Source organism: Hyperolius riggenbachi, chromosome 6 (assembly GCF_040937935.1).
Source record: "Hyperolius riggenbachi isolate aHypRig1 chromosome 6, aHypRig1.pri, whole genome shotgun sequence".
Lineage (NCBI taxonomy): Eukaryota > Metazoa > Chordata > Amphibia > Anura > Hyperoliidae > Hyperolius > Hyperolius riggenbachi.
The window spans coordinates 352,072,196-352,091,076 of NC_090651.1; the positions used below are offsets into that span (position 1 = coordinate 352,072,196).

Genomic DNA, 18,881 nt, shown 5'->3' on the forward strand with positions numbered 1-18,881 from the left:
TCTTCTCTATGCACAGTGTATTTATAGTGCAGCCCACTCTCCTATATGCACAGTATATATAGTGCAGCCCCCTCTTCTCTATGCACAGTGTATATATAGTGCAGCCCCCTCTCCTCTATGCACAGTGTGTATATAGTGCAGCCCACTCTCCTCTATGCACAGTGTATATATAGTGCAGCCCCCTCTCCTCTATGCACAGTGTATATAGTGCAGCCCCCTCTCCTCTATGCACAGTGTATATAGTGCAGCCCCCTCTCCTCTATGCACAGTGTATATATAGTGCAGCCCCCTCTCCTCTATGCACAGTGTGTATATAGTGCAGCCCCCTCTCCTCTATGCACAGTGTATATAGTGCAGCCCCCTCTCCTCTATGCACAGTGTATATATAGTGCAGCCCCCTCTCCTCTATGCACAGTGTGTATATAGTGCAGCCCCCTCTCCTCTATGCACAGTGTATATAGTGCAGCCCCCTCTCCTCTATGCACAGTGTGTATATAGTGCAGCCCCGTCTCCTCTATGCAGTGTGTATATATAGTGCAGCCCCCTCTCCTCTATGCACAGTGTATATATAGTGCAGCCCCCTCTCCTCTATGCACAGTGTATATATAGTGCAGCCCCCTCTATGCACAGTGTATATATAGCGCAGCCCCCTCTCCTCTATGCACAGTGTATATATAGTGCAGCCCCCTCTCCTCTATGCAGTGTATATATAGTGCAGCCCCCTCTCCTCTATGCACAGTGTATATATAGTGCAGCCTCCTCTCCTCTATGCAGTGTATATATAGTGCAGCCCCCTCTCCTCTATGCACAGTGTGTATATAGTGCAGCCCCCTCTCCTCTATGCACAGTGTATATATAGTGCAGCCCCCTCTCCTCTATGCACAGTGTGTATATAGTGCAGCCCCCTCTCCTCTATGCACAGTGTATATATAGTGCAGCCCCGTCTCCTCTATGCAGTGTGTATATATATAGTGCAGCCCCGTCTCCTCTATGCAGTGTATATAGTGCAGCCCCCTCTCCTCTATGCACAGTGTATATATAGTGCAGCCTCCTCTCCTCTATGCAGTGTATATATAGTGCAGCCCCCTCTTCTCTATGCACAGTGTGTATATAGTGCAGCCCCCTCTCCTCTATGCACAGTGTATATATAGTGCAGCCCCCTCTCCTCTATGCACAGTGTGTATATAGTGCAGCCCCCTCTCCTCTATGCACAGTGTATATATAGTGCAGCCCCCTCTCCTCTATGCACAGTGTATATAGTGCAGCCCCCTCTCCTCTATGCACAGTGTATATATAGTGCAGCCCACTCTCCTCTATGCACAGTGTATATATAGTGCAGCCCCCTCTCCTCTATGCACAGTGTGTATATAGTGCAGCCCCCTCTCCTCTATGCACAGTATATATAGTGCAGCCCCCTCTTCTCTATGCACAGTGTATATATAGTGCAGCCCCCTCTCCTCTATGCACAGTGTATATATAGTGCAGCCCCCTCTTCTCTATGCACAGTGTATATATAGTGCAGCCCACTCTCCTCTATGCACAGTGTATATATAGTGCAGCCCACTCTCCTCTATGCACAGTATATATAGTGCAGCCCCCTCTTCTCTATGCACAGTGTATATATAGTGCAGCCCCCTCTCCTCTATGCACAGTGTGTATATAGTGCAGCCCACTCTCCTCTATGCACAGTGTATATATAGTGCAGCCCCCTCTCCTCTATGCACAGTGTATATAGTGCAGCCCCCTCTCCTCTATGCACAGTGTATATAGTGCAGCCCCCTCTCCTCTATGCACAGTGTATATATAGTGCAGCCCCCTCTCCTCTATGCACAGTGTGTATATAGTGCAGCCCCCTCTCCTCTATGCACAGTGTATATAGTGCAGCCCCCTCTCCTCTATGCACAGTGTATATATAGTGCAGCCCCCTCTCCTCTATGCACAGTGTGTATATAGTGCAGCCCCCTCTCCTCTATGCACAGTGTATATAGTGCAGCCCCCTCTCCTCTATGCACAGTGTATATATAGTGCAGCCCCCTCTCCTCTATGCACAGTGTATATATAGTGCAGCCCCCTCTATGCACAGTGTATATACAGCGCAGCCCCCTCTCCTCTATGCACAGTGTATATATAGTGCAGCCCCCTCTCTTCTATGCACAGTGTATATATAGTGCAGCCCCCTCTCCTCTATGCACAGTGTATATATAGTGCAGCCCCCTCTATGCACAGTGTATATATAGTGCAGCCCCCTCTCCTCTATGCACAGTGTATATAGTGCAGCCCCCTATCCTCTATGCAGTGTATATATAGTGCAGCCCCCTCTCCTCTATGCAGTGTATATATAGTGCAGACCCACTCTCCTCTATGCACAGTGTATATATAGCGCAGCCCCCTCTCCTCTATGCACAGTGTATATATAGTGCAGCCCCCTCTCCTCTATGCACAGTGTATATATAGTGCAGCCCCCTCTCCTCTATGCACAGTGTATATATAGTGCAGCCTCCTCTCCTCTATGCACAGTGTATATAGTGCAGCCCCCTCTCCTCTATGCAGTGTATATAGTGCAGCCCCCTCTCCTCTATGCACAGTGTATTTATAGTGCAGCCCCCTCTATGCACAGTGTATATATAGTGCAGCCCCCTCTATGCACAGTGTATATATAGTGCAGCCCCCTCTCCTCTATGCACAGTGTGTATATAGTGCAGCCCCCTCTCCTCTATGCACAGTGTATATATAGTGCAGCCCCCTCTCCTCTATGCACAGTGTGTATATAGTGCAGCCCCCTCTCCTCTATGCACAGTGTATATATAGTGCAGCCCCCTCTTCTCTATGCACAGTGTGTATATAGTGCAGCCCCCTCTCCTCTATGCACAGTGTATATATAGTGCAGCCCCGTCTCCTCTATGCAGTGTGTATATATATAGTGCAGCCCCCTCTCCTCTATGCACAGTGTGTATATAGTGCAGCCCCCTCTCCTCTATGCACAGTGTATATAGTGCAGCCCCCTCTTCTCTATGCACAGTGTATATATAGTGCAGCCCCCTCTCCTCTATGCAGTGTATATAGTGCAGCCCCCTCTCCTCTATGCACAGTGTATTTATAGTGCAGCCCCCTCTATGCACAGTGTATATATAGTGCAGCCCCCTCTATGCACAGTGTATATATAGTGCAGCCCCCTCTCCTCTATGCACAGTGTGTATATAGTGCAGCCCCCTCTCCTCTATGCACAGTGTATATATAGTGCAGCCCCCTCTCCTCTATGCACAGTGTGTATATAGTGCAGCCCCCTCTCCTCTATGCACAGTGTATATATAGTGCAGCCCCCTCTTCTCTATGCACAGTGTGTATATAGTGCAGCCCCCTCTCCTCTATGCACAGTGTATATATAGTGCAGCCCCGTCTCCTCTATGCAGTGTGTATATATATAGTGCAGCCCCCTCTCCTCTATGCACAGTGTGTATATAGTGCAGCCCCCTCTCCTCTATGCACAGTGTATATAGTGCAGCCCCCTCTTCTCTATGCACAGTGTATATATAGTGCAGCCCCCTCTCCTCTATGCACAGTGTATATATAGTGCAGCCCCCTCTCCTCTATGCACAGTGTATATAGTGCAGCCCCCTCTCCTCTATGCACAGTGTATATATAGTGCAGCCCCCTCTCCTCTATGCACAGTGTATATATAGTGCAGCCCCCTCTCCTCTATGCACAGTGTATATATATAGTGCAGCCCTCTCTCCTCTATGCACAGTGTATATATAGTGCAGCCCCCTCTTCTCTATGCACAGTGTATATATAGTGCAGCCCCCTCTACACTATGCACAGTGTATATATAGTGCAGCCCCCTCTTCTCTATGCACAGTGTGTATATAGTGCAGCCCCCTCTCCTCTATGCACAGAGTATATATAGTGCAGCCCCCTCTCCTCTATGCACAGTGTATATATAGTGCAGCCCCCTCTTCTCTATGCACAGTGTGTATATAGTGCAGCCCCCTCTTCTCTATGCACAGTGTGTATATAGTGCAGCCCCCTCTCCTCTATGCACAGTATATATAGTGCAGCCCCCTCTTCTCTATGCACAGTGTATATATAGTGCAGCCCCCTCTCCTCTATGCACAGTGTATATATAGTGCAGCCCCCTCTTCTGTATGCACAGTGTATATATAGTGCAGCCCCCTCTACACTATGCACAGTGTATATATAGTGCAGCCCCCTCTTCTCTATGCACAGTGTATATATAGTGCAGCCCCCTCTCCTCTATGCACAGTGTGTATATAGTGCAGCCCCCTCTCCTCTATGCAGTGTGTATATATAGTGCAGCCCCCTCTCCTATATGCACAGTGTATATATAGTGCAGCCCCCTCTCCTCTATGCACAGTGTATATATAGTGCAGCCCCCTCTCCTCTATGCACAGTGTATTTATAGTGCAGCCCACTCTCCTATATGCACAGTGTATATATAGTGCAGCCTCCTCTCCTCTATGCAGTGTATATATAGTGCAGCCCCCTCTCCTCTATGCACAGTGTGTATATAGTGCAGCCCCCTCTCCTCTATGCACAGTGTATATATAGTGCAGCCCCCTCTCCTCTATGCACCGTGTGTATATAGTGCAGCCCCCTCTCCTCTATGCAGTGTATATATAGTGCAGCCCCCTCTATGCACAGTGTATATATAGTGCAGACCCCTCTATGCACAGTGTATATATAGTGCAGCCCCCTCTATGCACAGTGTATATATAGTGCAGCCCCCTCTATGCACAGTGTATATATAGTGCAGCCTCCTCTCCTCTATGAACAGTGTATATATAGCGCAGCCCCCTCTCCTCTATGCACAGTGTATATATAGCGCAGCCCCCTCTCCTCTATGCACAGTGTATATATAGCGCAGCCCCCTCTCCTCTATGCACAGTGTATATATAGTGCAGCCCCCTCTCCTCTATGCACAGTGTATATATAGTGCAGCCCCCTCTCCTCTATGCACAGTGTATATATAGTGCAGCCCCCTCTCCTCTATGCACAGTGTGTATATAGTGCAGCCCCCTCTCCTCTATGCACAGTGTATATACAGGATCTTCTCAAAAAATTAGCATATTGTGATAAAGTTCATTATTTTCTGTAATGTACTGATAAACTTTACACTTTCATATATTTTAGATTCATTGCACACAACTGAAGTAGTTCAAAGCATTTTATTGTTTTAATATTGATGATTTTGGCATACAGCTCATGAAAACCCAAAATTCCTATCTCAAAAAATTAGCATATCATGAAAAGGTTCTCTAAACGAGCTATTAACCTAATCATCTGAATCAACTAATTAACTCTAAACACCTGCAAAAGATTCCTGAGGCTTTTAAAAACTCCCAGCCTGGTTCATTACTCAAAACCGCAATCATGGGTAAGACTGCCGACCTGACTGCTGTCCAGAAGGCCATCATTGACACCCTCAAGCAAGAGGGCAAGACACAGAAAGAAATTTCTGAACGAATAGGCTGTTCCCAGAGTGCTGTATCAAGGCATCTCAGTGGGAAGTCTGTGGGAAGGGAAAATTGTGGCAGAAAACGCTGCACAACGAGAAAAGTTGACCGGACTCTGAGGAAGATTGTAGAGATGGACCGATTCCAGACTTTGGGGACCTGTGGAAGCAGTGGACTGAGTCTGGAGTAGAAACATCCAGAGCCACCATGTACAGGCGTGTGCAGGAAATCGGCTACAGGTGCCGCATTCCCCAGATAAAGCCACTTTTGAACCAGAAACAGCGGCAGAAACGCCTGACCTGTACTTGACACTGGACTTCAGGCATTTTGGCATTTCCCTCTCCCCAGTCTTCCTCCAGACTCTGGCACCTTGATTTCCGAATGACGTGCAAATGTTGCTTTCATCTGAAAAAAGTACTTTGGACCACTGAGCAACAGTCCAGTGCTGCTTCTCTGTAGCCCAGGTCAGGCGCTTCTGCCGCTGTTTCTGGTTCAAAAGTGGCTTGACCTGGGGAATGTGGCACTTGTAGCCCATTTCCTGCACACACCTGTATACGGTGGCTCTGGATGTTTCTACTCCAGACTCAGTCCACTGCTTCCGCAGGTCCACCAAGGTCTGGAATCGATCCTTCTCCACAATCTTCCTCAGGATCCGGTCACCTCTTCTCGTGCAGCATTTTCTGCCACAATTTTTCCTTCCCACAGACTTCCCACTGAGGTGCCTTGATACAGCACTCTGGGAACAGCCTATTCGTTCAGAAATTTCTTTCTGTGTCTTACCCTCTTGCTTGAGAGTGTCAATGATGGCCTTCTGGACAGCAGTCAGGTCGGCAGTCTTACCCATGATTGCGGTTTTGAGTAATGAACCAGGCTGGGAGTTTTAAAAGCCTCAGGAATCTTTTGCAGGTGTTTAGAGTTAATTAGTTGATTCAGATGAGTAGGTTAATAGCTCGTTTAGAGAACCTTTTCGTGATATGCTAATTTTTTGAGATAGGAATTTTAGGTTTTCATGAGCTGTATGCCAAAATCATCAATATTAAAACAATAAAAGGCTTTGACCTACTTCACTTGTGTGTAATGAATCTAAAATATTTGAAAGTCTAATGTTTATCAGTACATTACAAAAAATAATGAACTTTATCACAATATGCTAATTTTTTGAGAAGATCCTGTATAGTGCAGCCCCCTCTCCTCTATGCACAGTGTATATATAGTGCAGCCCCCTCTCCTCTATGCACAGTGTATATATAGTGCAGCCCCCTCTCCTCTATGCACAGTGTATATATAGTGCAGCCCCCTCTCCTCTATGCACAGTGTATATATAGTGCAGCTCCCTCTCCTCTATGCACAGTGTGTATATAGTGCAGCCCACTCTCCTCTATGCACAGTGTATATATAGTGCAGCCCCCTCTCCTCTATGCACAGTGTATATATAGTGCAGCCCCCTCTCCTCTATGCACAGTGTATATATAGTGCAGCTCCCTCTCCTCTATGCACAGTGTGTATATAGTGCAGCCCACTCTCCTCTATGCACAGTATATATAGTGCAGCCCCCTCTCCTCTATGCACAGTGTGTATATAGTGCAGCCCCCTCTATGCACAGTGTATATATAGTGCAGCCCCCTCTATGCAGTGTGTATATAGTGCAGCCCCCTCTATGCACAGTGTGTATATAGTGCAGCCCCCTCTCCTCTATGCACAGTGTATATATAGTGCAGCCCCCTCTCCTCTATGCACAGTGTGTATATAGTGCAGCCCCCTCTCCTCTATGCACAGTGTGTATATAGTGCAGCCCCCTCTCCTCTATGCAGTGTATATATAGTGCAGCCCACTCTCCTCTATGCACAGTATATATAGTGCAGCCCCCTCTCCTCTATGCAGTGTATATATAGTGCAGCCCCCTCTCCTCTATGCACAGTATATATAGTGCAGCCCCCTCTCCTCTATGCATAGTGTGTATATATATAGTGCAGCCCTCTCTCCTCTATGCACAGTGTATATATAGTGCAGCCCCCTCTCCTCTATGCACAGTGTGTATATAGTGCAGCCCCGTCTCCTCTATGCAGTGTATATATAGTGCAGCCCACTCTCCTCTATGCACAGTGTATATATAGTGCAGCCCACTCTCCTCTATGCACAGTGTATATATAGTGCAGCCCCCTCTCCTCTATGCACAGTGTATATATAGTGCAGCCCCCTCTCCTCTATGCAGTGTATATATAGTACAGCCCCCTATCCTCTATGCACAGTGTGTATTGCAGCAGCGCCCTCTATGCTCCGTGCGTGTCAGTACAGCCCGATCTGCCATTCATCCAGCGCTCCACCAATCAGAACGAGGCGGGAGGCGCACACGGCGAACACAAAACAAAGAGGCAGAAATCAAGGGGCGTGGCCAGCTCCGGCCAATCAGCGGACGCAGCATCTTTTAAACGGAGCGAGCTGGAGGGCGTGGTTTGCGCCTGCGCGGGGAGAGCAGTTGGGGGATGGGAATAATGGGGCTTTCTAAATAATAATAAATAACAACGATAGCGGGGGACGGCGGGCGCTGCAGCCCGGGGTGCCTCTGCCCTCTGGCGGCCCCGGTGTCCGCTGCGCTCCCTCCCGGCATCCATCCCCGCCTCCCCCTCACAGAAGATGGCGGCGCTCCCCGCAGCTGCACGCCATGGCGGCTCCCGCATGCATCTATGCATGCCCTGTGCCTGTGCCCGCCCGTGCGCCCGCCCCCCGCACCGATCACCCGCCAACCACTCACCTCCCGCTCCGACCGCAGCTCCAACACCGTACGCGCTCTCCCGACTGCTGGACACGCCCCCTCCGCGGGCACGAGCGCGGCTACGTCCGCCGCGTCGTCTCCATGGTGATCCGGGGGGGAGCCCGCGGAGGGGGCGGGGCTGGGTGCTCCACTAATCATTTAACATCATTCAATATTATGATGCTAAATGTGTATTCTATCCCCCCCTATACCAAACACACCACCACCCCTATCCCTATAGTGTGCTGATTATATCCATATACTAATCCCCCCCCTATACATCATACTGTATATACCATCCCCCCATACATCATCACTTGGGGTGATGATGTATGGGGGGGATAGTATATACAGTATGTTGTATAGAGGGGGGGGGGTAGCATATGGATATAATCAGTAAGGAAGTAAACTCTTTGATCCGGAAAATAATAAATACAATGTATTTATTCTTAAAAACGCGAACGCAATCGCTGCACAAAGTGATTTTGTGAGCATCACGTTTTGCGTTTTTCTATCCCTTCCATTGAGGTGGAATCACCTCAAATATGGCCCAAGCACCTTTTACCTGAGCGGATCGGAAACGAACCACTCAGATGTGAACTCCCTCATAGGGAATCATGGCGGCACAAGTGCATTAAAGGGAACCAGAGAGGATCAAATATACATACCTGGGGCTTCCTCCAGCCCCATACACACGGATCGCTCCCACGCCGCCGTCCTCCGCTGGCTGGAACCGCTGATACCGGGTCCCGTCATTACCGTCAGTCGGCCGGCGGACGCGTCCAATTCTCCGCATCACAGTGGGCTCCCTCCATACAGGTACGCGTGTGGCTGCCTACTGCGCAGCCGCATGCGTACGGGTATGGAGGGAGCCCCTGTGATGCGGACAATTGGCCGTGTCCGCCGTAGGTGACAGGCCCGGTACCGGCGGATCCAGGAAGCGGAGGATGGCGGTGTGGGAGCGATCCAGGCTTATGGGGCTGGAAGAAGCCCCAGGTATGTATAAACTCTTTTTCTATTTTAAAAAATCATTCCTCTCTGGTTCCCTTTAAGGGCGATTTTGAAAAATTGACAGCATTTAAAAATTGTCAAAAACGCCCCTAGTATAATGGCTATTCCATTCTTAACGCATTTCTAATTAATGACAAATGTCCTACCTGGGCACAATTTAAAGAGAAAACCTCCTTCCCACCATCAGAATTCTTCTCCGCTTTGCAGATTTTTCATTTTCTGCGATCACTCCCAACTCCCTCAAATGGAGCCTCCCCAAGGCTTTGAGCATTGGTGTATACACACACCTCTAGAAGGTGGATTCATTTCCTATTTATACTCCATCTTTTCACAACCCTAAGGGCTTGTTCACACTGCAGGCGTTTTCGGCTTTTTTCCCCCCGCGTGCGGTTTTAAAAACGTCCCCTGACCGCGTGGACAATGAATGTCTATGAGACAGTTCATATCAACGCGGGTCGTGCGCTGTCCGTTCAGTAAAGAGGTGCTTGTAACATTTTTGAGGCCATTCCGCCTCAATGGAAAGTATAGGAGCAACGCAAAATGCTCACAAAACCGCTTTTGCGTTAGCGATTTTAAGAATACATTGTATTTTTTTCCTGGTCAAAGAGTTCACTTCCTGACTTGCGTCAGGGAGTAAATTACAAAACCACTCGGAAAATGAATGTAAGAATGGTTGCAGTTTATATTTTCTCATGTAAAAAAATGTAGTTGTTGGCTCCGTCCACTTTTTCTAACCTTGACATACAGTCACTTAATTACCAAGTTTATGAGCTTTGGGGTCATTGGTATCAATAATTTGTATAATACCATTGAAATTAAACAAATCTGATTGGCTGTTTGTGGCCCTGCCCCCTTTCTGAATTTGAACCCCAGTCACCAACTGTACCAGGTTTGAGGCATCTGCCTTTTAACAGTGTAAAAATGGCAGCAATTTAAATATTCCCCTTGAAAATCAAAATCAACAGGTGAATTTTGATTGGTTGTTGTAGGCTCCACCTATTTTCCTGAATTTTAATTCCAGTCACCCAGTGACCAACTGTGCAAAGTTTGAGAATCCTGCCATTAAAGAGACTCTGTAACATCAGAAACATCCCCTGGGGGGTACTCACCTCGGGTAGGCGAAGCTTCCGGATCCTAATGAGGCTTCCCACGCCGTCCTCTGTCCCACGGGGGTCTCGCTGCAGCCCTCCAAACAGCCGGCGACAGATCCTACTGTAAATTCAATATTTACCTTTGCTGGCTCCAGCGGGGGCGCTGTGGCTGCTCTCGGCTCCGAAGTAGACGGAAATACCCGATCTTAGTCGGGTCTGCTCTACTGCGCAGGCGCCGGAAACTTGCGCCTGCGCAGTAGAGCAGACCCGACGGCGATCGGGTATTTCCGCCTACTTCGGAGCCGACAGCCGTCAGAGCGCTTGCGCAGGAGCCGGGAAGGTAAATAATGACGTCATTTTGCACGGAGGGCTGCAGCGAGACCCCTGAGGGACGGAGGACGGCGTGGGAAGCCTCATTAGGATCCGGAGGCTTCCCCCACCCGAGGTGAGTACTCCCCAGGGGACGTTTTGACGTTACAGTTCCTCTTTAACAGTGAAGAAGGGCTGCAGTTTACATTTTCCCAGTGAAATTTGTTTTTGGCTCCGCCCACTTTTTGTAACCTTGACACACAGTCACTCAATGACCAAGTTTGTAAGCTTTCAGGTTCCTGGCATCAAAAATAGAAGCAGTTTAACCACCAAGAAAATCTGATTGGCTGTTTGTGGCTCCGCCCCTTTAGTGAATTTGGACCCCCAGTTACCCATTGACCGACTGTAGCAAGTTTGAAGCCTCTACCATTAACAGTGTAAGAATGGCAGCAGTTTAAATATTCCCCTTGAAAAACAATATGTGAATTTTGATTGGTTGTTGTAGGCTCCACCCACTTTCCTGAATCCTAATCTCAGTCACCCAGTGACCAACTGTGCCAAGTTTGAGAACCCTAAGAATGGCTGCAGTTTACATTTTCCCATTTAAAATGAATGGCTGAAATTTGATTGGCTATTTTATGCTCCGCCCACTTTCCTGGATTTGTAACCTCGGTCACCAGGTGACCAAATGTGCCAAGTGTGGGGACTCTGGCTTGATTACTGTGAGAATGGCAGCCTTTTCCATTGACATGAATGTACTTATTGTCTCCACCCCCACCCTTTAGATTGTAAGCCTCTGGCAGGGCCCTCCTCCCTAGTGTTTCCAGCTTGATTATGCAATCTTACTGACAATCACCCATATTGTGGACTGGAACAGTCTCTATTTTGACCTATGACACTGTATTGTTATCAAATCATCTGCATGATCTTGTTTTGTTGTGAGTTTCCGTATGTTCTACCTTGTATGTTAACTCATTTATCTATTGTGCAGCGCTGCGTAATATGTTGTCGCTTTATAAATACAATAAATAATAGTGTCAGGGATGGTGGAATTACCTTCCGCGCGGATGGCGGCGCGTCCACATCTTCAGCGTCTGACGTCACTGCTGTGGCGTCTCCGGGCCTCCCTGCGGTCTCTGGGAGGTCCGGGCTGTCTGAGGCGCATAGAGGGCGGCTGGCTCGCGCGCATGTGCACGTAGCGCCAGCATCTTTATGGGCTGCGGAGACATGTCAGCTGACCCGGAGGTCGGCTGACAGCAGCCGGTCTTCTGATTGGCTGGGCCTTCTGGGCAGCTCTGGGAATTGCCATTTGTATTTAAGGATGTGCGGGTCATTTGCTCTTTGTCTGTTGTTGCTGAAACTTCGCAGTGAAAGCTCTCAGACCTTAGTCAGATCCGTGTGTGCTTGATCCGGCAGGACCCCGGGGATTCACACTTAGCTCAGGAAAATATATTATTACTGTTATTGAATATTTTGTGTATGACCTTTTGCCTGTTCTTCTGACCAGGGTCGGACTGGGACACTAAGGGCCCACCAAGGAAGTTTCAGCCTAGGGCCCACCAAGGAAGTTTCAGCCTGGGCCCCCCCCCCCCCCCCCGATCCCCTCCTCCTCCTCCCCTCCCCCCATTTTGGGCTCACATACACATGTACTCTAGAAATTTTGCATGAGTTTATGGTAGGGAAAAGATCGTGAGCACTTCTGAGGACAGTCTCCAATAGGGATATGTCCACATGCGGCGCGCGCAGCGAAAGTAAATGGGTGTCACCACGCACTGGAACATCGGCGTGGTCACGATGAGTCATGGACAGACTTAAAAAAAAAAAAAAACACAACATAAGTAGCGGTGTTATTCACAGAGATTAGGTCCGGCCAGATACATTTTAGATAAAATATTCAAGTAGTTACATGCCTCATGATAATTCATCAAGTAGTCAAATCGCTGCAGATTTTCCGACAAAATGCAATCAGGTTGGCGGCAGATACCCCCACAACATGCAATCAGGTTGGCGGCAGATACCCCCACAACATGCAATCAGGTTGGTGGCAGAAACCCCACCCAAAAGTGGGCAGCAGTGACCAGAAAATCGTAATGTGGGCAGCAGACACCTGAAAATCGCAATGTGGGCAGCAGTGACCAGAAAATTGTAATGTGGGCAGCAGTGACCAGAAAATCGTAATGTGGGCAGCAGACACCTGAAAATCGTTATGTGGGCAGCAGACACCTGAAAATCGCAATGTGGGCAGCAGACACCTGAAAATCGTTATGTGGGCAGCAGACACCTGAAAATCATTATGTGGGCAGCAGACACCTGAAAATCGCAATGTGGGCAGCAGACACCTGAAAATCGTAATGTGGGCAGCAGTCACCTGAAAATCGTAATGTGGGCAGCAGTCACCTGAAAATCGTAATGTGGGCAGCAGACACCTGAAAATCACAATGTGGGCAGCAGTCACCAGAAAATCGTAATGTGGGCAGCAGTCACCAGAAAATCGTAATGTGGGCAGCAGACACCTGAAAATCACAATGTGGGCAGCAGTGACCAGAAAATCGTAATGTGGGCAGCAGACATCTGAAAATCGTAATGTGGGCAGCAGACACCTGAAAATCGTTATGTGGGCAGCAGACACCTGAAAATCGTTATGTGGGCAGCAGACACCTGAAAATCGCAATGTGGGCAGCAGACACCTGAAAATCGCAATGTGGGCAGCAGACACCTGAAAATCGTAATGTGGGCAGCAGTCACCTGAAAATCGTAATGTGGGCAGCAGACACCTGAAAATCACAATGTGGGCAGCAGTCACCAGAAAATCGTAATGTGGGCAGCAGTCACCAGAAAATCGTAATGTGGGCAGCAGACACCTGAAAATCACAATGTGTGCAGCAGACACCTGAAAATCGCAATGTGTGCAGCAGACACCAGAAAATCGCAATGTGGGCAGCAGTGACCAGAAAATCACAATGTGGGCAGCAGTGACCAGAAAATCACAATGTGGGCAGCAGTGACCAGAAAATCGTAATGTGGGCAGCAGACATCTGAAAATCGTAATGTGGGCAGCAGACACCTGAAAATCGTTATGTGAGCAGCAGACACCTGAAAATCGTAATGTGGGCAGCAGACACCTGAAAATCACAATGTGGGCAGCAGTCACCAGAAAATCGTAATGTGGGCAGCAGTCACCAGAAAATCGTAATGTGGGCAGCAGACACCTGAAAATCGTAATGTGGGCAGCAGACACCTGAAAATCACAATGTGGGCAGCAGTCACCAGAAAATCGTAATGTGGGCAGCAGTCACCAGAAAATCGTAATGTGGGCAGCAGACACCTGAAAATCACAATGTGTGCAGCAGACACCTGAAAATCACAATGTGTGCAGCAGACACCAGAAAATCGCAATGTGGGCAGCAGTGACCAGAAAATCACAATGTGGGCAGCAGTGACCAGAAAATCACAATGTGGGCAGCAGTGACCAGAAAATCGTAATGTGGGCAGCAGACATCTGAAAATCGTAATGTGGGCAGCAGACACCTGAAAATCGTTATGTGGGCAGCAGACACCTGAAAATCGCAATGTGGGCAGCAGACACCTGAAAATCGTAATGTGGGCAGCAGACACCTGAAAATCGCAATGTGGGCAGCAGGCACCAGAAAATCGCAATGTGGGCAGCAGACACCAGAAAATCGTAATGTGGGCAGCAGACACCTGAAAATCGCAATGTGGGCAGCAGGCACCAGAAAATCGCAATGTGGGCAGCAGACACCTGAAAATCGTAATGTGGGCAGCAGACACCTGAAAATCGTAATGTGGGCAGCAGACACCTGAAAATCGCAATGTGGGCAGCAGTGACCAAAAAATCGTAATGTGGGCAGCAGACACCAGAAAATCGTAATGAGGGCAGGTTGGTGGCAGATACCCCCCTCAAAATGCAATCAGGATGGTGGCGGGCAAAGATCGGCGGGGTGAGGCGGAAGCCACCCCCCTCCCTCACCTAGGGGCCCCCCCTCCAGAATTGCAGCCAGCGGTAGCACCGGGGATGAATCACTTACCAGCATGACGGAGATCTGTAGCTCTGCGTGCCGCTGGCTGGTCTCTGTCTCCTGAACTGACTGTCCAATCACGCTCTCGCAGTACTTCCTGCGAGAGCGTGATTGGACAGTCAGTTCAGGAGACAGAGACAGACCAGCCAGCGGCACGCAGAGCTACGGATCTCCGTCATACCGTTAAGTGATTCTTCCCCGGTGCTGCCGCTGGCTGCAATTCTGGGGGGGGGGGGGGGGCGCGGAAGGGGGGCCCCTAGGTGAGGGAGGGGGGGGGCTTCCGCCCCTCCCCGCCGATCTGTGCACAATGTCCCCCCTTCCTGCGCTTAGCCCCCCTCCTTTTTAGCACTGGGGCCCCCAAGAGGCGGGACGGCCGGGGCCCACCGATGGGACCATCGGTGGTTTGGTGGGCGTGTCCGAGGCTGCTTCTGACTACTCTCTGCCCTACGATTCTGTACCTCTGCCAATCTGATCTGTTGCTGACTTCTGCCTGAATACTTACCTTGATCTTGTCTCACGATTCTGTACTGCTGCCAATCTGATCTGTTGCCAACTACTGCCTGAATACTGACTCTGTTATTGCCTCTCGACTTTGTACCTATACTGACCGATCTGTTACGACATTGCCTGTACAACTTCGCTCTCTGTTAGTGATAGCCCCTGTCACTAAGGGCTATCACTTGCACATATTCCGGAATATTACTGTGCACCAAATCACGTGTGATCACACTTAACCACTTGATGACCCAGCCTTTACCCCCCCTTAAGGACCAGCGCTATTTTTTGTGATCTGTGCTGGGTGGGCTCTGCAGCCCCCAGCACAGATCAGCTGGCACGCAGAGTCAGGGCCGGGCCGAGGCATAGGCTGGAGAGGCTCCAGCCTCAGGGCGCAGTGTAGGAGGGGGCACACAATTCATTCAGCTGTCATTCCTAATTGTGTTGGAAGCAGAAAGAAATAAGAAAAGGGGATACATAGCAGTGACTGCAAGCCAGATAACTAGATATTAAGGTGTTGGGGAGGTTGTGGGCCCTGTGGCACCTCTTAGTCTAATTGCAATCAGTGTGTGACGGCTGGGGTGGCAGGGATGGAGGGGCGCACTTTGGTGTCTCAGCCTTGGGTGCTGGAGGACCTTGTCCCGCCTCTGCGCAGAGCGATCAGATCACCCCCCTTTTTCCCCCCCTATGGGGATGATGTGCAGGGGGGTCTGATCGCTCCTCCTGGCTGGCATGTTTCGGGGGGGGGGCACCTCAAAGCCCCCCTCCGCGGCGAAATTCCCCCCTCCCTCTCCTCCCTCTCACCCCTGGTGATCCGGGCTGCACAGGACGCTATTCGTCCTGTGCAGCCAGTGACAGGCTGTCCCCTGTCACATGGTGACGATCCCCGGCCACTGATTGGCCGGGGATCGCCGATCTGCCTTACGGCGCTGCTGCGCAGCAGCGCCGTACAATGTAAACAAAGGAGACAAATGTCTCCTACGTTTACATTTAGTCTGCGAGCCGCAATCAGCTGCTCACAGGCTATTCACGGAGACCCGCTCCGTGATCTAACAGGAAACGGCCGCTCGCGCGAGCGGCCTTTCCTGATTCATTAGGGAGGCACCTGGCGATGCAGATCTGCGTCGCTGGTCCTCCAGCTACCACTTTGCCGCCGCACGGTATGAGGAAGTACTGACTATTGTGCTGTTAGAGCTCGTTCTGTTTATCAGATACATCACTGATCATTACAAATAATAATAATAATAATGAATGGGTGAAATCTGATTTGCTGTTTGTAGCTCCGCCCAGGTGTGCAGGGGGGATGCAAGACCCCCAGAACATATCATCCCAGGTAGTAAGGGATCTGTATACCAAGTTTCGTTCAAATCGGTCAAGTCGTTTTTTGAGTGATCGCAGCGCGCGCACACACGATTTTACAGTATATATAGATTAGGTAGCTAGCTTGATTTCATTCAGTGACAGTCAGAGTGTGTGCGGCAGCTGCTATGTGTCTTTGCGTGCTGTGCACAGACCAGGCCAGCTGCTGCCAGCTGCTGCCTGCTGGCCGGCCGGCCAGCCAGCCTTAGCTACAGTATAGGTTAGGTTAGGTAATAGGATTACTGTGTTATTATGTAGTTAGTACTGTAGTACTGCAGTCAGTGCTAGTAGTTGTTAGAGTAGTAGTACTACTGTGTTAGCTTACTACAGAACTGCTGTGCTGTGAGCAGTGCCAGTGTGACAGTTAGTGTGCAATAGTGTCTTCTCCTCTGCTGTTTGTCACTCCACACTTTGCATTTGGCACTTTGCACATGGCAGTTTGCACTTGCCACTTTGCACTTGGCTTGTGACAAGTGCCACATGCAAAGTTCCAGGTGCAAAGTGCCAAGTCAGGCAGACGTTACACCTGCTGCTGCTGCTGCATTACCTTACTCCTGCTGCTTGTGCTGCTCACACCACCAGGGTGCCTCAGGCCACTGCTGCTGTGCTGATACCACCTATATTTAACCCAAAACACAATTGCTATGTAATTTTTTTTGAGGTGTCTGGGCTGAAAATAGCCATGTCCCAGTTGTGCGGTTGGACTTTGGACACAATGTGGGCTGCACGAGCGCTGTCTGCAACCTAGTCCTGATGTTAATTGACAAACATTTTTTTTTTGGGGGGGGGGTATTTTAAGTCCCCACATCATCAGTGTTTCCCTTTTTTAAAAAAAATGATGTTACATAACTCATTTACACTAAAAAAAAAAAAAACATTTTAAAAGCAATTTAAAGGCCTCTTCCGGTTTTGCTATCCGGATATCCGAATCCGGCTGGATACCCCGGATACTGAGGTCGGATATCCGATTCAGATTGCAAAAGTTTGAACTCGGATATCCGACCCTGATCGGATATCTGGGTATCCGGATCAGACTCGGATTTTGAAAAGGGGTGTCCGAGCAGCACTGGCTCTCAGTCAAATCGATTTATTAGGCTGAACGCTGGCACTGTACACAAGCTAGATTATTGGCAGAGGTGGTTAGAGATGGTCCGAACGGTTGCAGGTGAACTTTGGGTGGTTCGCCTTCGCCGGCGAAGGCGAACTTTCCCAGAAGTTCAATTCGCCCCATAATGCTCCATTAGGGTCAACTTTGACCCTCTACATCACAGTCAGCAGGCACATTGTAGCCAATCAGGCTACACTCAGTCCTGGAGCCACTCCCCCCGTTATATAAGGCAGGCTCGGCCGGCCATTACACTCACTCGTGTGCCTGCAATAGTGAGAGTAGGGAGAGCTGCTGCAGACTGTTTCTCCTAGGCAAAGATTAGTTAGGCTCTTGGCTTGTTAGCTTGCTCCTGGCTGAATCTTATTGCTATAATAGCACCCCACAACAGCTCTATTGAGAGCTAGTCCTGATCTTGTGATTTTTTTTTCTGTGTGTCACTGTGACACTTGTGTTGTTGTATAGACAGCTTTTGTAATTCATACTGTCTGTGTGCCACTGCCAGCCCAGGCCAATCATGGACCGCTTTTGAAATAAGCATGCATATATATATATATATATATATATATATATATATATATATATATAATATATATATATATATATATATATATATATATATACACATACACTGTATAGCTTTTGAAATAAGAATATACCTAGCTGTTGTGTTCAGTGAAACCACCTCTTCACAGCATATACCTAGCTTTTGTGTTCAGTGAACCCACCTCATCACAGTATAGACCTAACTGTTGTGTTCATTGAACCGACCTAATCACAGCATATACCTGACTGTTGTGTTCAGTGAAACAACCTAATCACAGCATATACCTTTACCTAACTGTTGTGTTCAGTGAACCCGCCTCATCACAGCATATACCTGACTGTTGCGTTCAGTGAAACCACCATCACAGCATATACCTAGCTGTTGTGTTCAGTGAAACCACCTCTTCACAGCATATCCCTAGCTGTTGTGTTCAGTGAAAGAACCTCATCATAGAATATACCTGACTGTTGTGTTCAGTGAACCCACCTCATCACAGCATATACCTGACTGTTTTGTTCAGTGAACCCACCTCATCACAGCATATACCTGACTGTTGTGTTCAGTGAACCCACCTCATCACAGCATATACCTAGCTTTTGTGTTCAGTGAACCCACCTCATCACAGCATATACCTGACTGTTGTGTTCAGTGAACCCACCTCATCACAGCATATACCTAGCTTTTGTGTTCAGTGAACCCGCCTC

General features: G+C 48.9%; 1 protein-coding gene across 1 annotated transcript in view; it reads right to left on the reverse strand.

Annotated features, from left to right (window-relative positions):
* Nucleotides 1-8,327, reverse strand: part of HP1BP3 (heterochromatin protein 1 binding protein 3) — a 54,697-nt gene extending 46,370 nt beyond the window's left edge. The window contains exon 1 of the mRNA XM_068241665.1: nt 8,224-8,327. The gene's annotated coding sequence lies outside the window, so the exon portion shown is untranslated. The remainder of the gene's footprint in view (nt 1-8,223) is intronic.
* Nucleotides 8,328-18,881: the final 10,554 nt, after the last annotated feature.